This window comes from Leptonychotes weddellii, chromosome 11 (genome assembly GCF_054177405.1).
Source record: "Leptonychotes weddellii isolate Sample4059 chromosome 11, ASM5417740v2, whole genome shotgun sequence".
Lineage (NCBI taxonomy): Eukaryota > Metazoa > Chordata > Mammalia > Carnivora > Phocidae > Leptonychotes > Leptonychotes weddellii.
This window is the reverse complement of record NC_138379.1, coordinates 47,047,694-47,072,191: the sequence shown is the minus strand read 5'-3', so window position 1 is coordinate 47,072,191 and position 24,498 is coordinate 47,047,694. Positions and strand designations below refer to the sequence as shown.

Here is a 24,498-nt window from a genome sequence, read left to right as displayed (position 1 = left end):
TTTGGCGTATGTGAGTTTGGGAGCATGTGTGCCCTTGGTGGGCAGGGGTATGTGCAGAAGTAAAGCGGCAGCAAGGATGAATAGGTGAGGTAGGCGTTGTGCACAACAGTTCAGAGCATGTGCAGAAAGCAGGTGGGGAGAAGGAAGGAGACACAGGTGTGAGTCAGACCAGCCTGGGCTTGTCTTCACGCTGCAGGGCTAAGCTTTGACTTCCTCCTCTGTGAAATGAGCGTATAACGGTTGCCTTATGAGGTGCTGCTGTGGAAAGAAATGTGATGGCAAATACAAAGTGACAGGCCCAGGGAAAGGCTCACACACACAGTAGGTGCTCGGGATACATGAGCTGGCCCTTCCTCCCCCTCGTGACTGGGATGCTTGGCCATTTGGGGAGTGGCTTTCAGCTCACTGGATTAAGGGGAGGCATTTGAGGGAAGGACAAGGACAAGGAGAGGCAAGGCCAGTAGGGGCATGTTGCGGTCACAGCTGAGAGAGCACCCCAGGGAGATACAGACATCCAGTCAGAGTTCAGAGCCTGGCCCACAGTCCCCTTTGTTGGCCGAGGCAGGAAACTCCAACTTTGGAGAAGCCCTCTCAGGAAAACCAACACCTTGTCCCTTGACTCAACCCTCAGCTCTGCCAGACACATCAGCCATCACGGTCCTCCACAGACCAGGCCCTCCCTCTGAGGGCCGCGTATCCTCTGGGCTGGGCCGGAGGGACTTTGGAAGTCCCTGGTGACTCATTTTCTCTTCCTCCACCCACGACCCTAATGTTGTGCCTGGAGCTGGGGTGTCTCAGCAAATCTGCGGGCTCCTGTAGGCCTCTAAAAAGTGGGAGGTTGTTTTGGTAAGTATTAGTCTCTCCTGGGACCCAGAGTGGAGGGGCACGCACATGGATCCCCCCGGACCACCCAGAAGCAAGTGCGGGGAATGGACCCCAAGGACACATTGCTTATGAGAATTGGCTAAAGGTGGGTCCAGATGGCTCACTGAATTCATCTCCTTCGTTTCCCATGTGAGGATCCTAAGGCCAAGAAATGGCCATCACCAGGCCAGGGTCACCAGGAGAAGGGACACAGAGCTCACCCCAGCCACCCACCCACGAAGCTGATGGGAGATTCCAGAGAGGCTGTGAAAGGCTCTGGCGCCCCCATGTGGCAGAAGGGAAGAAAGACAGGGCTGGGCGGAGGTTCGGGAAATCGGCTCCTTGGGTGGAGTGACTGCCCTGTGTGGAGGTATCCCTCCCGGGTAATAGGCTGAGGGCTCTCTCCAGTTACACAGCCTCTGCCCCTACTGGTCATTCCAATCCAATATCTACCTCCTCCACCAGACTGGGAGCCTCCCCAAGAGTGGGGCGGTGTCCGATTCATCAAATCCCATGGGTATGCTGGGAGGCATTGTGAGGGAGTGGTTTGGACTGAATTGAATTCGGTATAAATGGAAGGAAACAGTGTGGACTATGAACAAAGATTTATGCACAAGAATGTTCATAAATCCATGTCTGTAAAAACAGCACTTGTGTGACAATTGTTGAAGTGGGTGATGGGTACAGGGGTTCATTGTACTATTCAATTCATTTGTGTGTGTGTGTTTGAAATGTTCTGAAACAAAGGAATTAATAGAAAACATAAAGGTCCAACAATAGGAACCTAAATAAATTATGATGCAGCTGTACAAAGGAATAACATCTAAAGACATTAAAAATGCTGCCGTGGAGTTCTTTTGTTTTCAATTATAACAGATTTATTGAGGGGGGCCTGGCTGGCTCAGTTGGTAGAACATGGAACAATTGACCTCAGGGTCGTGAGTTCGAGCCCTATATTGGGTGTAAAGATTACATTAAAATAAAAAATAAAAAAATAAAAAATAACAGATTTATTGATATATGTCACATAACATATAATGTACCCACTTAAAATGTACGGTTTAATGATTTTTAGTATATTCACAAAGTTTTGCAACCATCACCATAATCAATTTCAGAACACTTTCATTACTCCACAGCAAATCCCCATACCCATCAGCAGTCACTGCTCACTTGCTCACAAACCTCCCCTCCCCCAACCCAGCCCACAGATACACTTTCTGTCTCTATAGATTTGCCTTTCTGGACATTTAATGAATCATATAATATGTGGTCTTCTGTGTCTGACTTTTTACAGATCGCATAATGTTTTCAAGGTTTATCCATGTTTTAGCATGTATCAGTACTTCATTCATTTTAAAACTTTTAAAAAAAGTTTTACTAATTTAAGTAATCTCTACGCCCAACATGGGGCTCAAACTCACGACCCCAAGATCAAGAGTTGCCAGCTCCTTTGACTGAGCCAGCCAGGTGCCCCGTTACTCCATTCTTTTTTTATGGCTGAATAATATAAACCACATTGTATTATCTACTCATTAGTTGGTGGACACTAGGGTTGTTGCCATTTTTCAGTTATTATGAAAAATGATATCAACATTCATGTACAAGGTTTTGTCTTTAAAGATTTATTTATTTATTTGGGGGGTGGCAGAGGGAGAGGGAGAGAAAGTCTTTTTTTTTTTTTTTAAAGATTTTATTTATTTATTTGAGACAGAGAGAATGAGAGACAGAGAGCATGAGAGGGAGGAGGGTCAGAGGGAGAAGCAGACTCCCTGCCGAGCAGGGAGCCCGATGCGGGACTCAATCCAGGGACTCCAGGATCATGACCTGAGCCGAAGGCAGTCGCTTAACCAACTGAGCCACCCAGACGCCCGAGGGAGAGAAAGTCTTAAGCAGACTCTTCACTGAGTGGAGCCCCACGTGGGACTCAATCTCACCATCCTGAGATCATGGCCTAAGCCAAAACCAAGAGTCGGATGCTTAATCAACTGCGCCACCCAGGTGCCCCTCATGTACAGATTTTTGTATAGATGTATGTTTTCATTTCTCTTGAATGTATGTCTACGAGCAAAGTTGCTGGATCATCTGATAACTGTATGCTTAACTATTTGAGGAACTGTCAGGCTATTTTCTAAAGGGAATGCACCATTTTACATTCCCACTGGCAGTGTATGAGGGTTCAAATTGCTCCACATCCTTGCCACATTTGTTATTATCTGTCTTTTTTATATTCTAGCCACCCTAATGGGTATGACCCATGTAACTTTTAGTGACATGGAAAATGTCCTTGGTATAATGTTAGATTTTTTTTTCTTTTTTTTAAAGCAGGCTTTGGAACTGTTTATACAGTATGGTCTTAACTCCTAAAATATATGTGTCCGTAGAAATCAGACCAAGAAATAATCTATGAAAATATTAATATGGTTATCTGTGGGCAATTTGGGGTGATTTTTCTTCTTTCTTAAATTTTTGATAATGTGAACATGTATTTTTTTAAAGATTTTATTTATTTGAGAGAGAGCACACACACGATTGGGGGGGCAGAGGGAGAGAGAAGCAGACTCCCCACTGAGCAGGGGGCCTGATGCCGGTGATCCCAGGACCCTGAGATCATGACTTGAGCTGAAGGTGCCCCGTGAACATGTATTGATAAGAAAAAATATAATACTATACAAGAAAGTAAAAGAAAATCAATAAGGGGCACCTGGGTGGCTCAGTCAGTTAAGCGTCTGCCTTCAGCGCATGTCATGATCCCTGGATCGTGCCCCGTATCAGGTTCCCTGATGAGTGGGGAGCCTGCTTCTCCCTCTTCCCCCTGCTCGTGGTCTCCCGCTATCTCTCTCTCTCTCAAATAAATAAATAAATTCTTTTTTAAAAAAAGAAAAAATCAATAAATATTAGAAAGAGATAATGCAAATAATTAAAATAAAACATTCAAATGCATTGAATGAAGCTATTACATGCCCAGTGTATAGGATCTTGGGCAGTTGGAGGGAGGGTCTGAGTGGAGATGGGAGAGACAGAAGGATCAGGCCACTGATTGCAGAGTGAGGGCGTCCAGAAAAGGAACATCACTCTCAGTGGGAATCAGGGAGAGCTTCGTGGAGGAGACAACCCTGAAGCCAGCTGGACTCTGAAGTAAGAAGCAGATTTAGATTCACAGCGATGGCAGGGGGGTACAGATCTCAGATACGTCGGCACAGACCTGACCTCTCTGTACATAGGGCACTGAGGTTGCAAACAAGGGCTCCGATGTCTCGATAGGCAGAGACAGTGGCCTGCACAAGCCTGGCTTTGCCCTAACTTCGGGTGACTGACCTTGCCCAGTGTGCTAAGGAAAGAGTTTCCTAATCTGAAATGGCCATGATAACCTCCTTTAAGGGTTATTGTGAGCACTGAGTGAGATAAGAGTGTGGAGTAGCCTCCAGCACAGGCCTGGCCCATGCGGTGAATGATTTGTTGCAAGTAAAGAGGGAGAGGCAAGGTTGATTCTAAGGATAGGATGATGATGGTTGGGGGGCGGGGGAGGGGTGTTCCGGCAAAAGCAGCAGGGATCCTGAGTCCTGTCTAGGGGTGGGGTGTTGGAGGGAGGGGCACCAAGCCCTTTCACAATAGAGGAGTTACTCCAGTAAAGACACAAATAGCCTCCTGGGAGGGAGGCCAAGCAGCTATGGTGTCTCTGTTTACCAGCTAAGCCCAAAGATGGCAGAACTGGCTTAAGGTCACATAGGGAAATCCTGGCCTCCCAGCTGAGGTCTCTTCTGCAGGAAGAGGCCCCCAGGGGCTAGAGTAGGATTAAGGGATTTGCATCTGAGCTCTGTGCATCCTCCCCACCCACCTCTCAGGCAAATGGCCCCCTGTGATCTTGGAGTTGAAATAAAGCCAGAGGGGGTTTTGTTTTCTTCTTTTACTCCTTTATTTCTTCCCAGCCCTCCACACTGGGTATGTGCTACCTTCGCCTCGGTTCTCAGCGAAATACGTTACTGTTACTGCTTGTTAAAGAACATTTCCAGGACAGCTTGCTTAGACTTTGAGAAAAGTCAGTGTTACACAATTCTGCAACTTATTGTCAAATGTTTCTGGAGGGAAGAAAGTATCCAGGGAAATAAAGCAAATGTGGCAAATTATTAACAATTGATGCACTGTCAGCAAAGAGTATGTGGGTGTTAATGGTACTACTCTTTCAACTTCTCCATAGACTTGACATTTTTAAGAAAAGGTTTTGGAGAAAAAAGGCAAAATATAAAATACATACAGTGTGAACCAAAACTTGGAAGGAAGGAACACCAAGCAAAGAAACAAAATCTTTGTGACCTTGATTTAGGCCAAGAGTTCGTAGATACAATACCAGAAACATGATTCAGAAACGAAAAATATTGATAGGTTGGACTTCATCAAAATAAGGAACATCTGCTATTTGAAAGACACTGTTAAGAAAATGAAAATTCAAGCCATTGACTACTAACAACTATTACAAATCACACATCCAAGAAAGGAGTTGTATCTAGCACATTTGTAATGAAACTGGAAATGAGACACAGAAAAATAATTGGGAAAGTCCAAAATAAGTGGAGATTAAATAACACACTTCCAAATAACACATGGATCAAAGAATCTCAAGAGAAATTTAAAAATATTTTTGATTAAAAAAATATGGAAAAAAAACTTACCAAAATCTGTGGGATGCAGTGAAAGCAGTGCTAGAGGGAAATCTATAGCATTGATATATTAGAAAGGAAGTGAGATTTAAAATCTGTATTCTAAGTTTCAGTTTAGGAAACCAGAAAAAGAAGAGCAAATTAAATCCAAAGGAAGTGGAAGAAAAGAAATTGGAGGAATTGGAGCAAAGGGGCACGTGGATGGTTCAGTCAGAAAAGCATGCGACTCTTGATTTCGGAGTTGTGAGTTTGAGCACCATGTTGGGTGTAGAAATTACTTAAAAATAAAAATCTTAAAAAAAAAAAGAATTAGAGCAAAAAATCAATTAAAAGGAAAACAGAAAATCAATAGGGAAAAAAATCAATGAAATCAAAACCTGGGTTGTTGAAAAGATCAGTAAATTGATACACTTATAGCTAAGCTAACCAAGAAAAAAAGAGGCCATAAATTACCATATCAGAAATGAAAGGGAGGAATTCACTACAGATTCTAAGGACATTAAAAGGATAGTAAAGGAATATTGTGAACAACTATGCCCACAAATTTGATAACCTAGATGAAATGGACCAATTCCTTGAAAGATTTGAATCGGCCTATATCTATTCAAGAAATTGAATCAATAATTAATAACCTTTCTAAACAGAAGACACCAGGCCCAGATGGGTTCACTGGTGAATTCCACCAAACATTTAAGGAAAGGATTATACCAGTTCTTTACAATGTCTTTCAGAGGATAGAAGCAGAGAGAATACTTCCCAACTCATTCTGTGAGGCCAGCATCATCCTAATACAAAAACCAGACAAAGACATCATAAGAAAAGAAAAACTACAGACCAATCTCTCTCATGAACACAGATGCAAGATGCTCAAACACATTATTCATTAGTTATTAGGGAAATGCAAATTAAAACCGCAATGAGATGCCACTACACTTCTATTAGAATGGCTAAAATTTTTTAAAGTGATCGTATTGAGTGTCGGTGAAGATATGGAGCAACTAGAACTCTCAGACACTGTTGGCAGGAAGGTAATATCGTACAACCACTTTGGAAAACCTACCATATAACCCAGCCATTCCACTTCTAGGCATTAATTCAGGAGAAATGAAAGCATATGTCCAAACAAAGACTTGTATGCAAATATTCACAGCAGCTTTATTTGTAGTATCTCAGACAACAAGAAACAACCCAATGTCCATCAATGGGTAAATGGATAAATGAAGTGTGGTACATATAAACAATGGAATACTACTTGGCCATAAAAAGTAATGAGCTGGTGGCCAACTTCCAGATGGTGGTGCGAAGAGCCCTGAAGAGCCTCTTCCCAGTGGAACCACCATAGCTGTTAGAAATGTTATGTATATATTCCCTAGAAATCGTCCTAAGAGCATACAGCAAATGAAGGAATGTTCATTCAGGACCATCTACTAAATCTTGGTAAGAAAAGTGAGTTTGTAGCATTTGAGCCATGCTTCACTCTCTCCCTGCCCCCACCACCTCAACCCAATGGAGGCTCCGATGGAGGCAGGTGAAGCTAAGAACACCGGGTTCCTTCCCCTTCCAGCTCCCAGGAGCAGCCTCTGTTATCTTCCTGGGACAGGAAGGCCGCCAGCATATCTCATCCTCTCAGCTCTGTGCTGCAGGGACAGTTGGTGCCGCAGGCAAAAGAACGCTGCCGAATGCATCCTTTATACCACGTAACAAAAGTTAATTCAAAATAGATTAAATACTGAAATGTAAGAGCTAAAAGCTTTATGCTTTTAGAAGAAAACCCAGGAGTAAGTCTTTAGAACCTTGGACTTGGCAACAGATTCTTAGATAGGACACCAAAAGCACAGTTGACAACAACAAGAATATACAAATTGAAATTCATCAAAATGAAACCTGTTAGTGCTTCAAGGAATACCATCAAGAACATGAAAAGACAACCCACAGAAGAGGGGGCAATATTTGCAAATCATATATATGAGATCTGGGACTTGGATCTAGAATATATAAAACAGATTACAATTCAATAATTTAAACAAGAACAACAACAAAACACCAACCCAGGAGGTGCAGGTCTCTGCGGTACCCTTTGCAGGAGCCCCAGCGGTGGCCATGCCTGCCGGTCCAGCCCGTTGCTTTACTGTTTAGCGGCTGCACAAACACAGTCCTTATGCCCCAAAGAAAGTCTCCAGAGAATACAGAGGGCAACGGTGGATCCAAAGCAACGAAATCATCTGCCAGGTTGTCAGCGAAACCTGCACCACCAAAACCTGAACCTAAACCAAGAAAGCCATCTGCTCACAAAGAACCTGGAACGAAGACTAACAAAAGTACTAAAAGGAAAGAGGGAGAGCACAAAGCTGGAAGGAAGGTCCTGCACCATCTGAAAATGGTGAAACTAAAGCAGAAGGTGCACAGAAAAGGTAGAATGAATTGTGAAAAATTGGAGTTGATTTTATGTCCCACTTGGGCGACTTTGAAAAGCTATGTTTACCAAGGATTTTGTAAATGCTAACTTTTAGGACACTACTAGTTGGCATACAAAGATGTATAAGGATGGACATTTTACCTCTTTATAATCATGCCTTTTGGAAATTTCCATCATCCTCAAGTAAAATAAATTTCAATTTGATATTCGAAGCTGTGTGCAAAATTGATGCAACGTTCCATGCACTTGTTTTAAAAATTGAGACCTGTGCATACTGTGGTATTTCTCCTGTGTGTATTTGAATTTTTCACACAGTTTTTCTAGAGCAGTAATCAGTGGTGCTTTTTAATCTAGATTTTATGTGATTTTTTTTTTTTTAAGATTTTATTTATTTATTTGAGAGAGAGAATGAGAGACAGAGAGCATAAGAGGGAGGAGGGTCAGAGGGAGAAGCAGACTCCCTGCTGAGCAGGGAGCCTGATGCGGGACTCGATTCCGGGACTCCAGGACCATGACCTGAGCCGAAGGCAGTCGGAGGTGGGCGGGGGATGGGCTAAATGGGTGATGGGTTTTAAGGAGGGCACTTGTGATGAGCACTGGGTATTGTATGTAAGTGATGAATCACTGAAATCTACTCCTGAAACCAGTAATACCCTATATGTTAACTAATTAGAATTTAAATTACAATTTGGAAGGAAAAAAAAGTCAGAAACAAATGCTGGGGAAGATGTGTAGAAATCAGAATCCTAACAGATTGCTGGTTGGAATGCAAAATGATACAACTGCTTTGAAAAACAGTTTAGTTCCTCACAGTTAAACAGAGTTATCATGTGACTTAGCAATTCCTCTCTTAACCAACTGAGCCACCCAGGTGCCCTGATTTTATGTGATTTTAATGAAACATGGATAGTTGTGGCCATCTGCTGACTATTTGTGGTTTAAAATAAAAGGTTTTCCGGCGCCTGGGTGGCTCAGTTGGTTGAGCGATTGCCTTCGGCTCGGGTCATGATCCTGGAGTCCCGGGATCGAGTCCCGCATCGGGCTCCCTGCTCGGCGGGGAGCCTGCTTCTCCCTCTGACCCTATCCCCTCTCATGCTGTTTCTCGCTCTCTCTCTCAAATAAGTAAATAAATAAAATCTTAAAAAAAAAATAAAAGGTTTTCTTGCCTGCAAAAACAAACAAATAAATAACCCAATTTAAAAAAAATGGGCAAAGGATTTAACTAAATATTTTCCCAAAGAGGATGGAAAATAAACGAATAGGTAAACAATAAACACAAGAAAAGATTCTTTTTTTTTTAAAAGATTTTGTTTGTCAGAGAAAGAGAGAGGGGGCGGCAAGCAGAGGGAGAAGCAGGCTCCCTGCTGAGCATGGAGCCCGATGTGGGACTTGATCCCAGGACCCTGGGATCATGACCTGAGTGGAAGGCAGATGCTTAACCGACTGAGCCACCCAGGCAACCCCCAAGAAAAGATTCTTGATATCATTAGTTATCAAGGAGATGCAAATCAAAACCACAATGAGATACATCTTAACCTCAAGGATGGTCATAATAAAAAAGTCAGACATCCAGATGGCTAACAGACACATGGAAAGATGCTCAACATCATTCAGCATCAAGGAAATACAAATCAAAAACCACGATGAGATACTACCTCTCAAATGTCAGATGGTAAAAATTAACAACACAGGAAACAATGGATGTTGGTGAGGGTACAGAGAAAGGGGACACTGTTGGTGAAAATGCAAACTGGTGCAGCCACTCTGGAAAACAGTATGGAGGTTCCTCAAAAAGTTAAAAATAGAACTGCCCTAGGATCCAACTATTGCACTACTAGGTATTTATCCACAGGATACAAAAACACAGATTCGAAAGGGTACATGCAGCCTAATGTTTATAGCAGCATTATCAACAATAGCCAAACTATGGAAAAAGCCCAAGTGTCCATTGACTGATGAATGGATAAAGAAGATGTGGTATGTATGAATATATATATATAAAGGAATATATATATAATGGAATATATATATAATGGAATATATATATATAATGGAATATACAGATAGATAGATATAATGGAATATTACCCAGCTATCAAAAAGAATGAAATCTTGCCATTTGCAGTGACATGGATGGAACTGGAATGTATTATGCTAAGCGAAATAAGTCAGTCAGAGAAAGACAAATACCATATGATTTCACTCATATGTGGAATTTAAGAAACAAAACAGATGAACATATGAGAAGGGGGACAAAAAAGGGGGGGAGGGAAACAAACCATAAGAGACTCTTAACAATAGAGAACAAACCGAAGGTTGCTGGAGGGGAGGTGGGCGGGGGATGGGCTAAATGGGTGATGGGTTTTAAGGAGGGCACTTGTGATGAGCACTGGGTATTGTATGTAAGTGATGAATCACTGAAATCTACTCCTGAAACCAGTAATACCCTATATGTTAACTAATTAGAATTTAAATTACAATTTGGAAGGAAAAAAAAGTCAGAAACAAATGCTGGGGAAGATGTGTAGAAATCAGAATCCTAACAGATTGCTGGTTGGAATGCAAAATGATACAACTGCTTTGAAAAACAGTTTAGTTCCTCACAGTTAAACAGAGTTATCATGTGACTTAGCAATTCCTCTCCTAGGTATCTACCCAGGAGAAATTGAAATGTATGTTTATGCAAAAACAAGCAAAAAATGTTCATGGCAGCATTATTCATAATAGCTAAAATGTAGAAACAACCCAAATGTCCATCAACTGATGGATGGATAAACAAAATGTGGCATATCCATACAATGCAATATCATTCGGCCATAAAAAGGAATGAAGTACTGATACATGCTATAACACAGATGAAGCTTGAAAACATTATGCTACATGGGAAAAGTCACAAAAGACCACATACTACATAATTCCATTTATTTTTTTTAAGTTTTTAAAAAATTTATTTAAGTAATCTCTACACCCAACATGGGGCTCGAACTCATGACCCTGAGATCAAGAGTCTCATGCTCTTCCAACTGAGCCAGCCAGGCACCCCATATATTCCATTTATATAAAATGTTCACAATAGGTAAATCTATAGAGTTAGAAAGTAGATTTGTGGTTGCTTAGGACTACAGGGTGATAGCTAAAAGGTACAGGACTTTTTTTTTTTTTTTGAGGTGATGGAAATGTTCTAAAATGGATTGTAGTGACAAGTTGTATATATCTGTGAATATTGTAAAAACCATAGAATTGTATATTCTTTTTTTTTAAGATTTTATTTATTTATTTGAGAGAAAAAAAGAGAGAGAAAGAGAGAGAGAGAGAGCATAGCGGGGGCGGGGGGGAGCAGGGGAGGGAGAAGCAGACTCCCCGCTGAGCAAGGAGCCCGATGTGAGACTCAATCCTAGGACCCTGGGATCATGACCTGAGCCGAAGGCAGATGCTTAACCGACTGAGCCACCCAGGCGCCCCTGAATTGTATATTCTAAATGAATGAGTTAAATGATATGTGAATTATATCTCATGGAGATGTTATTTTTAAAATGCCATATATATTAGGAATCTTTTTTAAAAATTTTTTTAAAGATTTCATTTATTCATTTGACACAGAGAAAGCACAAGCAGCGGGGAGGGGCAGAGGGAGAGGGAGAAGTGGGCTCCCCACTGAGCTGGAAGCCAGTGCGGGTCTCAATCCCACGACCCTGGGTTCACAACCTGAGCCAAAGGCAGACACTCACACATTGAGCCACCCAGGCACCCCAGGAATCTTTTAATTGAAAGGAAAAATGCCAAAATGCCAACAGTGGATAGCTCAAGGTGGTAAGATTACAGATTATTTTCTTTTGTAATTTTTCCTATTTGAGGGAGAAAAAAGTGTTTTCCAGAGAACAAAGAGACCAACAATCAAATGCAATGAGTGAACATTGATCAGATCCCGGACCCCTCCCCATCCCTCCCAAATGTAGATGTAAAATACATTTGGGGAAAATTGGGAGAAACATGAATATGGACTGGACATTGGATGATAGTACGGGATCATTCATCCTTTTCTCAGGATTGTGAGGATGACTGTGTGGGGCTACTGTTCTCAGGAGCTGCATCATCTAGTGTCATGGTATCTGCAACTTACTTTCAAATGGTTCAGATTTTTTTTTTAAGTAGGCTCCACGCCCAATGAGGGGCTTAAATTCATGACCCTGAGATTAAGAGTCGCATGCTTTACCGAGACAGCCAGGTTCAGATTTTTAAAAATTTCTTTTTAAAGATTTATTTATTTATTTTAGAGAGGGGGGAGGGGCAGTGGGAGAGGGAGAGAGAGAGAGACTCCCAAGCAGACTCCTCGCTGACCGTGGAGCCTGATGCTGGGCTCCATCTCATGACCCTGAGATCACAACCTGAGCCAAAACCAAGAGTCGGATGCTTAACTGACTGCACCACCCAGGTACCCCAGTTCAGATTTTTTTAAAAAGAGAAAGCAATAAGGTGAATAAGGCAAATCATTAATTGTTGAATCCAGGGGGGCATATGGATGCTTGTTGTATACTTTTCTTTTTTCCTTTGTAGTTTACATTTTCTTAAAAAAAAAAAATGGAGAGAAACATAATAAACAAATCTTCCTGTGCAGCACAGTAGAGCCTCTCTGGGCTCAGGAAAGTCGAAAAAGACCTGAGGCCTTGGGGAGGGCAGCAGAGGGGGCAAGATCTGGATCCTGGAGCTTTCCCTCCTGGAAGGGATGTGCCCAGAGGGATGGGCAATGGGAAGAAGCCTCTTTAGCTGGCATCAACCCATGTTAGCAAGGTGGCTTTATATGCATTTTCTCATTTAATCCTCACCACATCTCCATGGGGTAGGAACTGTTATTATGTCCATGTAACAGTTGAGGAACTTGAGACCAAAGTTCGGTAACTACTCAGAGATTCTTCCCCTTGTCCAAGGACTATGCCTGGACTCCCTGGAGGCCAGAGGGATCACAGGATTGTGTCCCTAGGATCAGCCTGTGGGCAGCCTGACCTAGCCCCTGGCCTTGGGGAAGAAGGGGGGCGCCAGAAATCAGGACCTCAGCTGGGTAGTTTGACTCAGAGGAGATGGGGTTAGAGTTTGAGCATTGAGGGTCAAAGCAGGAGGTGGGGCAGGGAGAATTGTGGGGAAGCTGTGTTGGCCACAGGTACCCACCTTTTTGACCTCATCTTCTGGCACTTCCTCTCTCCTCAGCTGTCGCTCTCAACCTTACACACATAAACTTGCTCCTCCATGCCTTGGCACAGGCTCTTCCCTGAGCCTGCAACACCCTCAGTACAGAAGGCAAATTACTACTACTCTCCAAGACCCGGCTCCATGTGTCTGGCCCTGGGCTCCTACCTCCACTTCCCCCATCTCCATTAGATCATGATCGACTTCTTGAGGGTCCCCAGGGTCTGACCCAGAACTGGCCCAGAGGATAGTCAGTGAGAATTGCCATGATGGTAATTCCTCTCCTCCACTGCCCTGTGGTGTTCAGAGCCCCTCCTCTGCCCTGGACTTTCTATTGTGACTTCATGCCAAGCAGTCACTCCTCGTGGGCTACTCCCCTTACATCAGGGGCCAGAGTCCTTTCTTTATCCTAGCGCCTACCACTGGCCTGCACCGAGGGCCTTCACAGAGTAAAGGCTCAGAATGGCAGCCCCAGTGGGACTCCACCAATTGGGCCCCAGGTGGCGCTGTGAGCCCAGGCAAGGGCTGGGGAGCCTCCGGCCTCAGCTCTGGTGCAAGCTGCCAAACCCCCAAATTCCAGAGCTTCTTTTCCTCATCCCATCCAGTGCATCCATACCTGATTTGAAAACTCAGGATGTCAGGACTAGATTGCCAGTTGAAATCCCCTTAACCTCCAGACACACAGGAACAGCCAACCTCTCGAGGCCACAAGGATGAACCAAGAAGGCCCAGATCTCCGGAGAGGTCGAGGGTAGGCAAGCAGCCACCTCGGAACCAGACATTTCACCCAGACTCCGCCACAATTGGCTGTATGATGGGACAGCCTCTTCCCTTCTCTGAGTCCAAATGCTACTGCGTCCTGTGAATAGTGAGAACTGAATAAATGGCCAGAGCGCTGGGTTCTTTTTTCTTTTCTTTTTTTTTTTAAGCAATCTCTACACCCCATGTGGGACTCAGACTCATGACTCTGAGGTCAAGGTTTGCATGCTCTTCCAACTGAGCCAGCCAGGCACCCCAGAGTGCTGGGTTCTGATCCTGATTCTGGTCCTGGTATGCTGCTCTGACCTGTGTCTACCCCCCTGAGCCTCAGGGACTCTGGCTGTGAAATGGGGGCTGGACCCCAGAGCTCTGAAGCTACAAGAGTCCAGGATCCCCACTGGGTTAGAGAGGCCGGGTGTGGGGTTGGCACCCTGGCCAAGGACAGACCGCTCCAGGAGCTACCAGACGGGAAGCATTTTCCGGGAGCCGGAAGGGCTGGCGGAGCCCAGGGCCAGCCCATGCAACCACAATGGACCCTTGTGTGGAAGTTTAGCTTGGACCCACCCATGGGCCTGGCCCCTAGACTGGGGTGGGTCCTCTATGATCCATAGTCAGACCCAGCTCCCAAACAACCCATCCTAGGCCCAGAGACAGGAGCATGAGATGGGATGCTGGTTCAGCTCCAGAGTGATGTCTACAGACTTGTCACCCGTGCCCAATTTCCACCATCCCAGCCTTCCTGGAATCTGTTTGCCTAAATGACCTCACACAAAATGAAAAAGCCTATCTTCCCAACCAGACAGGCACCCAAGAGGGCAAGGGCAAGTTTTCTCCTCCTCAAGCCAACTAAGGGAGCACAAGACAGACTGGTGGGCCGGCCTGGATCAGGGTTGATGAAGATCCCTGGCTAGGGAGCCATCTAGGACACCTTGGCTCTAGTCCTCACTGAGCTTTTGTTTCCTCCTCAGCCAATGAGAGGGAAGGAGGATTGGTAACACTTATTTGAGGGGGACCCAAACACTGGCTGGGGAACCTTCAAAAGCATCTGGTCCATCCTTTGCCTTGGAAAGGACTCTACCCAAACTAGATGGACTCCACTCATTCTCCCCTCACCCTACAGGCTCCTGATCACACTTGTTCCTGGAGCCCTGCTCCAGGCTCTGAGCTGCCTCTGAGGCACCCCTCAAGAAAGCCTTTTTGGATATCCTTACAGGCTGCATATGGTTTTCCCTGCTCTGGGCTCCTGTGGTTTGGTATCTATCACTCCCCAGAGCACAGGATCCTGACCACCTAATGTTCATGCTCATCTCAGCAGCTTTCTGGGACTCCTGTTGGGACCAGCCTCCCCAGGGGACACTTAACATCAGCCATCTCTCTGGGGTCCAATAAACTGTCCTAAGCATGAAAGGAGACGATGCAGCATCATATCACTATGAATTGCTAGTATTTACAAGACGGAAATTAAAAAAGAAATGCAAGATCCTATTCTTGGGTCAATTTTAAAAGGCTGAGGTGACAAGGACACAGTGGGATGTGATCAGGACAAAGGTGGATTTGATGTCTGGCTGTATTAGCAGAGGCATAAAGCCTAGAAAGTAGGAGGAGAACAACCAGCTCTTCTCTGTAGGTTTGTGCCCATTTCTCAGGAATGGCTTCGGCACTGATGCCCCTGGCCAGTTAGTTTCTGACCCAGGGTAGAGAATATGGAGTCACTGTCCTCCTAGCTTAATAGGGCCACCCAGGGCCATGGGGCAGCTAACTTTGGGCCCCCAAAGGAGACTCTGGGGATGTCCCAGGATGCTGGTCTCAACTCAGAGTGAGAAAGGCAGTTCCATAGCAAAAGGGGCAGCTTCTAGAGATAGGCAGTGAGGTGAGAGCAAGGTTGGATGAGCCTCGTTGGGAAGTCTACCCCTACTTGGGGTAGACTGACAGCTTGGGAGGCCCCTCCATGTTAGAACTGTGAGAGAGTCTAAGTTCCTAAATCAATCTAGGAATCCGAGCTTCTGAGGTCAGTGGTGTCTGGGCCCCAAGCCACGTGGTAGTGAGTATCTCAGCAACACCAGAAACTATGCCATCAGCTGTTTGTTTTGTGTGTTTTTTTGCAGGGTGTGGATCAATACACCTTTTAAAAAAAAAAAAACCTGTCAGCAGGAGGCAGGATCCTGCTGTCCCAAGGTCATTTCTGTTGATCTTTATCACTGGTGCAACCAGGCGGCTGGGAGCCCGGGCAGTGCCTGGAGTTTGCCCCTGGCCTCCCCAGCCACTTCCTTGCATTGTCAGCCCTGAGTCCCAAACCCAACATAGCCTGGTTAAGAACGAGAGCACAGGCTTTGGAAGTAGCAGAATTGGGCTTAAGTTTCTGTGCTGCCAACCACCAGCTGTGTGGCTTTGGGCAAGTTGCTTTGCCTTTCTGAACCTCTGTTCTCTGATTTTGCTAAACATGGACAAGAACATCTGTCTCCAAGGTTTTGGGGATTGGAAAGAATATGTGTCAAGGACCTGATGTTCAGTAAATGTCCCTCTCCTTGGGAGACATTGGTACAGTGAGAAGCCCTGGGCTGGGGGTCAGGACGCCTGAGCCTAGTGGGTAGGTTTTGTTACTCTCTGGCTGCCTGACCTCAGGCAAGTCCCTGCCCCTCTCTGACACTTCATTATCTGAGAAATAAGGCAGAGACACCAGTCTCTCCAGAGGCCCTTTCCCCAGTCCCAGATAGAACATTGCCAGGGTTTCATTTGCCTGAACAGGGAAAGGAAACGCTCTGATCTGGGAGACAGGACCCTGGTTTGAGGCTGGACCCTGCCTTGACACACTGGATGATCTAGGCCATGCCATCTTTCCCTCTGGACTTTGGTCTTCCCTTCAATCTAATGGATTGGATGCCAGGGGCTCTATAGCTCCTTTGTCTCTGATGATCTGGGATCCTGTGATCCTGAGATCCTGACAGGGTCAGAGATAGGCCCAGGCAGTCCCCCCGTCCATGAGTGCCCCCTCCGCCTCCCCACCTGTAGCAATCATCTCAGGTCCCATGTTGTTTGTGGCAGGATCCACCTTGTATCCAGCCTCACGGTGTTTCTTTCCACATCTCATCTAAGACCCCCAGAGCTACTGAGACTTCTGCCACCCCTGTTCCCTTCTTAGTGCTCAGTGTCCCGTATATCTCCAGGTCTCTCTAGGCCCTTCTTCCCTGAAATCATGGGGTTTCCTCCAATAGGGAATCATCTTGCCTCCTTCCTACTCATCTAACAAGAATAGAAAGAGTGTTGCACGAAGAAAGGTCCCCAAGTAATGGACAACACTCACAAGAGCACAAGCACACTGTGGATGTTCTCACCATCACCGAGACAACCCTTTCCCTGGGGCTCTGCAGAAAAATGCGTTTTGAGTTGGGCTATAGACCCAGAGGACTTTAGCACAGTGCATGTCCTTGGAGAAGCGGCCAGAGCACTTGAGAGGGTCCTGGCACCGTATACCTTAGCATGGGGGGGTAATACTAAGTCTGCTGGGTTGGTCTGGTGCCAGGCAGCTGGCAAATGGCAAGTTCAGAGCATCACACCCCTTGTATGAGCTATAGAGGTCACGTAGAACAGTGAGAGGCCATCGCATCTTCTGGAAGCCAAGCCCCTGCTCAAAAGACACTGCTCACGGGGCCATGCCCAGATACTGCCCTCCTGTGGGAGGGTGGATTGCCCACATGGGGAGGCCCGGTTTACCCTGCTGGGCCTCTGGCAGGGCCCCACTGCTTCTTGGATCTGATTTTCCTTTGGAGAGGCAGTCAAAGAACTCGGGGCTCTCCTTCCCAGTAGGACTGCTGATTCTGTTGGTTACCTGGCTACCAGGTTGGCCCCGTCTGGCCGGGGAGACCCTCCACCCCCAGAGGCTGGGGGCTTTCTCTGAGCACCCACAGTCCTGGGCCCTGTTTCTCATGGACTAGCTCACCACATTGTGCATGGCAGTCAGTATACTCTCCAGCCTGAGTGCTCCTAGGACAAGGGGATTGAGTCATCTTGATCCCCGCCGCCCATTTTAGGGCTTGGCACAAAATAGATACTAAATTATTTCTCCCATCTATGCTCTATTTTGAGTCCTCCCAGCAGTGACCCATAAAGGCCCTAGCAGGGATCTCCTTCCAACAGAAACAAAGAGGTCCTGGAGTAGGCAATCCTCAGCTACAGATGAGGGAATGTGGATGTTGGCCTCAGGGTAGGATCCAGCCCAGGGAGTGGGATGTAAAGAGCTCTATGGGGTCCCACCTATCCCTCTGCTTCTGGTCCCAACCCACTCTCTGCATGGATCCTGGGCTCTAGCCCACCCAGACTGCCTGAGAACTGCTGGACTTCGAGGAATCCCACCTCAGTGCCAAGCCTCTCACTATTTCCACCTCTTGGATGCTCTCTTCATCCCCTTCTCCCTGGAAACCCTCCTGGCTCCAAAGTCCACTGACTGCACGATGCAGGGGTGAACTTTCCTCTCTGAGTTCTCCAGCACTCCCCAATTTTTCTGCTCACCAGCTCACCTGGCCTCAGTATCTATTGGTGCTGTTTGTCTTATCTGTCTCAGGGGGCTGCTCTGAGAGAAAGCAAACACCAGCCTCTGCGAGCCTCAGTTTCCCCATCTGTAAAATGGGGACAGTGATCCCCACCCTCCTGGGCTGATGTAAGGATTAAATGACATTAATCAGGTCAGAGCCCAGCACAGTCATCTCACCTGTCCACGCACGTGCCAGGAGGTGAAGCAGAGTCAACTCGCACCGAAGATGCAGAGGCCTCAGGGCTGGGGTTCTCAGCCTCAATTAAGACTCAATTAAGTGGCTGAACAACTCACCCCACCTCCAAGACAGGGGTTACGGGAGGCCAAGAGGAGAAGGCAGGCACATTATAACATCTCCAGGTATGGGCGGAGCGAAGACTGCTAACCTCCACTGGGCACTAGTTACGTGCTCGGCCCTGTGCTAAGTGCATCGATCTCATCCACACACGGCCAGTTCACAGGATCCTCACAGTTCACAGGAGGGGTTATGGCTGGCCCTCAGTTCTTTCCACCGCCCCCACACCGTACTGGGGATGCCATGATGACCTAAAGAGAGATGAGTGTTTATTTATTTATTTATTTTTTTAAAGATTTTATTTATTTATTTGACAGAGAAAGACACAGCGAGAGAGGGAACACAAACGGGGAGTGGGAGAGGGAGAAGCAGACTCCCTGCCGAGCAGGGAGCCCGATGTGGGACTCGATCCAAGGACTCCAGGATCATGACCTGAGCCGAAGGCAGTCGCTTAACCAACTGAGCCACCCAGGCGCCCAATGAGTGTTTATTTTTATCTATAACCCCCGATGTGGGGCTTCTCCACACAGTAAAAGTGAATCTACAGCATGAGAAACTGATTTTTTAAAAATAAACTTTATTTGGAGTCATTTTAGATTTATAGAAAATTCACAAAGATAGCACAGAGGGGTCCATATACCCCATCCCCAGCTACCCCCCCTTGTTCATACCTTACCTTCCTATGGTACCTTTAACACAACTCAGAAACTGACATTGGTAATTACTGTTAACTACGCTGCAGACTTTCATTGGATTTCACCAGTTTTTCCAGTAATGTCCTCTTTTGTTCCAGAATCCCATCCAGGGTACCCCCCTTGCATTTAGTCACTTTGTCTCCCCTGCTCTATTCGGTAACAGGAAAACGGACTTTTTAACTGGTGTCCTTTGGGCAACAAAGGAGGGGACTCTTTTTGTGGCTTCTTTCACTTTCTCTTTCACAATTTGACGTCTGAAAAATCCCCCTTGGAGAGGACTTGTCCCCCTGCGTCAGCCTGCTCCTGCTCCCCGTCCCTCGTGGCGTCTGTCCAGCCGGGGTGGGGGCGGGGGGCGAATTCCCTGCACAAGAGCTCGTGCTCCCTTTTTCTTCCTGCAGGGACAGTTAATTCTGCTCAGCTGCTCCTGTGTCCCTGTTGGCCTTGTCTTCAAGCTCGCCACCAACTCTTATTCTGGGAATGATAAAACACCTGGAATTTTAGTTTTAGTTCCACTCTCTTCCTGGGGCAGAAACTCTAGGCTCTCAGAAGAGTGAATGGGGAAAATCCATAATACAATACTTCCCCAAATTCATCCTCCCTTCCCTCTTCCCTGTAATACTCACATCCTTTCGGGGAACCCTGTGGTACAAGGGAAGCCAACTCCCAGGGTGCAAATATGACCTGAGTTTGACTGTAATCAGCACGTGTGGTCCCTCAGCCACAGCGATTGGCTCGGGAGTGGCCTCATCACACAAGATGGCCCGGTCGGAGTGAATCTCAGGACTTCTGCAGGCATTCTGGTTCATGGGTGCTCTCTTTGGCTCAGGTGGAAGGGCCAGTGGCCATGTTGTGACTGCAATCGGTTGTGGAGGAGTTTTAACCTATTAAGGTAGACACTTGAAGCGACGCTAAGTCTTTTTCTCCCTAGTCACTCCCTTGACTCTTTTTTAATATCATAGGTAGAGTTTTTATAACTTTCTATAACTTTTTCTATAAAAAGTTTTTATAATTTTAACTTTAATAACTCATTCAGTTATTAAAACTCAGACCAGTCCAATTTAAAACTTTAATCTGCTATCTAACCTACCCCACCCAGGTCAGAATTGTGACTACGGGGGCTTGGTGAGGGGATGGACCGCTCCTAGGGTCCTTACTCCTAGAGGAAGCTTCAGGAGACCTCCTGCCACGCTGACTTCGCTCTGCACTGGAAAGGGTTTCCCGACCTTATTCTGGGTATTTCTGCCCTTGGTGGTCTCTATGATGTGGTGGTCTCCGCAGAAGAGATATGTGTAGTTTCTTCAGTGCTGTTCAGCTCTATGGCCCCTCATTGCCCAGGACTTCTACAGATAGGGGTGACCGGCCTCCTTACTGACTGTCGGTCCCCAGCTCCTCCTTCAAGTCAGGGCCCCATTGCTTGGCCCAGTGGCTGCTGACTAGCTCCCTGGTTCCTGTCCCTCCTCTAACCGTTATGCTCTGTCACATGGAGCCATAGGAAGTATGAGGAACTGGGCATGGTAGACCCATTTTTTCCTCCCAGGCCCACCACATCCTGGTCCTGACAAGCTTGCTCATATAGGCCTTTCATGAACCTCCGACCTTCAGAACTCTCTGGTTCACTATCTATGTTCACAAACACCCCCAGTCTCACAGGAACATGGCCCAGGTTCTCCCTGCTTTTTCACCACACTTTATTCTAGCAGTAGCACCAGGATGAGCCTGTGGGGTTCCAGCTCAGTAAGCGTCCAGTGGCAGAAGCTCCTCTCCCCCTGTGCAGGCACTCCCGGTCTCCTCAAGGGAGCCTCTCAGGTGCTTTCATTCTCCCTCCCCCAGGCCTCATACACACACACTGAGCTTTGATGGGGAAGAGAAACAAGGGATATTTGGAGTCACTGTTGGTTGAAATGTGGAAGCAATAGCATTAAAAGGGGCCTGGAGAGCTGGTGGAATTTTCAGCCTGGATCCTCTCTCTCACTTCCTCTGCCCTCAGAGACAAACCCCATCCCCACACCTTTAACTCTCCTTCCCCCTCAGAGCACAAGAAAGTCCCCTGCTTGCCGCAGCTCCCAGCACCTCATCTCTTGGAAAGGGGGAAAATGATGCATTTAGTAAGCTCCCTCGGGGGTACCTCTGCCACAGGATGGCCTTCTTGGTCACGGTGAGTGTTTCAAACTCATATGAGTCTGCCTTTCAGCGTCCGGGCACTGGCCCCTTCCACTGCATATCCCTGTAAGTAGCACTGGACATTCCTGCCCAGAGCTGGAGGCGTTGATCTGTGGCTTGGAATGTGATTCTTACTGCCAGAGCCTAAAGCCTCTTAATTTTTGCCACTTCTCTCCTGGTCTCCCACCACCATATAACATTTCAGAGGGCAGCTCTACCCACAGTCAGCATCCTCCTCTCTTGTTCCCAGGGCTGTACTCTCTGCAATCATCTCTCCTTTCTGGGAGCATGTGGCCTTGACCAGAGGTTTCAGCTTGTCTGGGAGCCAGCTCCACAGCAGCAGCTCCAGCTCCAGGAAATCCTGTCTCTGAAGCTAAGGCTGAAAGGGGAGGGAGTGGGGGCCCAAATCAGCCAAGGGTATCTGCCCCAGTCCACCTCGCCCCTTCCTGGACACACTAGTTTCCTAATAAATCATGCATCCTTCATGGCTGGATTAAACATCAATTTTCAGCCTGGGGTCACACAAGGAAGTTGGGTGTTGTTTTGTTTTTTGGTTTTTGTTTTTTTACGTCAGTCTCCTGAGCTCACTTCATAGGGTGTATATCTCGATTTTATACTGACTGCTGTTTTGCCATTGCCATTTCTGGTATCAGTACCTCCATTTCCTTTAGGAGACTTTCCTGCCTGCACTCTCAGTTCAAGGAGTTCCTGTGTGGCTGACCCTAACCTCCCAACTCCAGGGCTGGGGAAATAATCCAATCAGTCTTCCATGAGAGTCAGCTCTGGTCATTTCCTCGGAATGAATGGGAAAGTAAGCTTTTTCCAATAGGGCTGAAGATGCCAGGATAGAGCTCTTCGGGGGTCATCTTTCCACTACATGGGGAGCATATCCTGAGAGAGAAGCCAACACAGAGAAAGGCAAAGTGGTGAGATGGAGACAAATTCTTGATGACTTGACTTGTATGTCTGGATCTAGCTATTCCTGAAGCTGGACTATTCTTGGATTTCACATTCCAGTGAGCCAATAATTCCACCCTCCCTTTTATGTTTTTGGGTTTTGTTTGTTTGACTTGCTTAACACGTTAGAGATGAATTTCCATGATTTACAAACAGGATCCCGGTTAATATACCTTTTGAAAAATCCATTCTTGGTCATGCCAGAATGCTGACTTCACAACCGCAGATTTCCTGTGGTGTTGAGATAATATTCCAAGGCCATTTCTGCTCGGGCTGGATCAGCCTACACTGGTACTTTGGCAGTGATGGGGGGGGGGGGCATGTTTGGCTTTTTATTTTCTATGGTGGCAAGAACATTTAACATGAGATTTAACCTCTTCACAAAATTTTAAGTGCATAATACAGTATTGTTAACTCTATATGATGGCATACGTTTGGCTCTTTATTTAGGGTAAAGATTGAAACCCAAATTCAGCTGAGAATTGAATTTACCATGGAAAACCCTGGGCAGGGTCTCAAAATGCAGTGCAGGTGTGACTGCCCACAGTGTCCACTCATACCCTTTCCCAAGGAGCAAGCTTCAGCACTGATTTACCCCAGAGGCAATTTCACCACAGGCTATAGTGAGCAATGGATGTTGTAGCGAAGATTCCGATCTAGAGACAGAGTAGGGTTTTACATCCAGCAAGTGACCCCAGGCCTCTCTCTTCTCCAGGTTCTCCCCTACACCCACCTCTCCTACCTCCTTCTTCTTTGTGGCACAGTTAGCTCTGGGCTTCTCTCCCTTACGCATGACGCGAGGCTATGATTCACACAGGAAAGGCCACCATCACCCTGAACAAGACTATATTCTCAGCAAAACCCTCACCAAAAACCCTCCAGCTACTTGGATGTATCTTCTTGGAAGGCACGGGGGAAGGGAAGTTTTAACTTTTCTGAAACAAATACATCTTTTCCTGCCATGTTCTGTAATTCTTTAGAATCAAATGTATACCTCACCACTAAATCACCCTGTAACTGGAAACCCGTTTCGCAAGTTACCTACAGTCCCTTGTAAGAAATTATTTTTCTGCTTAAATTGGTCAGTTTGTTTCTACTACTTGCTCCCACAACCTGACTGGTGTAGTGGATCATTTCCTTCCCTCAGCCTCTGCTTTCTCATGGCCTGTACTGACTCAAGTATCTACCTACCTCCTTCTTTCTGTCTTCCTGCCTTATCTCCTGCTTCCAATGATTTAGCTCTCTCCTCAGACCTCAGAGGAGGACTGGCTGGCCCACCGAATCCCTGTTGCCCCTGTTTGGGCAGAGCTTTGGGTCAGATCATCTCTGAGGTCTTAGCAAGCCTATGGACCAGCTGCCCTTAGGGTGCTCAGCTGTAGTAAAGTGGGGGGGGGGGATGTGGAACTGGGTGAGGGGAGACCCTTTCAGCAAAATAGCAGGCATGAGAAACACTCCAGGGCTTAGTCTGTTCAGAACTGGAGATGATTGTCCCCTTACCTCAGAGCTGGTCACATCACACCTGGAATGTGACCTCCCATTGCAATTCCCAAACCAGGAGAGAGCCCTGGACTAAGGGAGCCCTATCTCACCACAAGAGACTGGAACAAAGAGGGGACAGTTCCCACAAGGGTCAGGTGAGGGAAGGAGGGAGCCCAGAGGACATAATCTTTATCTGTACCTGCTGATGCACTGTCTTAGCAGTGACAGGAGCTGAGTTGTTCTGGGTGGCCTGAAAAGCAGCACAGAAACAGATATGAATATTACAAGGGAGCTTGAGACATATTTTCTCCCAGCCAAAGCTGTCCCACAACAGTCCAGGCAGTCTTTGAAGATAGTGAGCTCTCCGTTATTAGAGGTGTTCAATAGAGCCTGGTTGCAATGGAAAGGATTCCTACAAGATTGAATTGGCTGAACTAGGACTCTTCCAGCCTTGAGCTTTGGCATTTAGAATACATAGTTGAGTGAATGAAGACTGAATGCCTACT

The 24,498-nt window shown here is 46.3% G+C and overlaps 1 non-coding gene and 1 pseudogene across 1 annotated transcript; one reads left to right on the top strand and one right to left on the bottom strand.

The window, feature by feature from the left end:
* The first annotated feature begins 7,586 nt into the window (after positions 1 to 7,586).
* LOC102729909 (high mobility group nucleosome-binding domain-containing protein 3 pseudogene) lies at positions 7,587 to 8,025 on the top strand (annotated as a pseudogene).
* A 2,878-nt stretch (positions 8,026 to 10,903) lies between these two features.
* Positions 10,904 to 10,976, bottom strand: TRNAK-CUU (transfer RNA lysine (anticodon CUU)). The gene has a single exon. It is a non-coding gene; the product is annotated as a tRNA-Lys (tRNA).
* Positions 10,977 to 24,498: the final 13,522 nt, after the last annotated feature.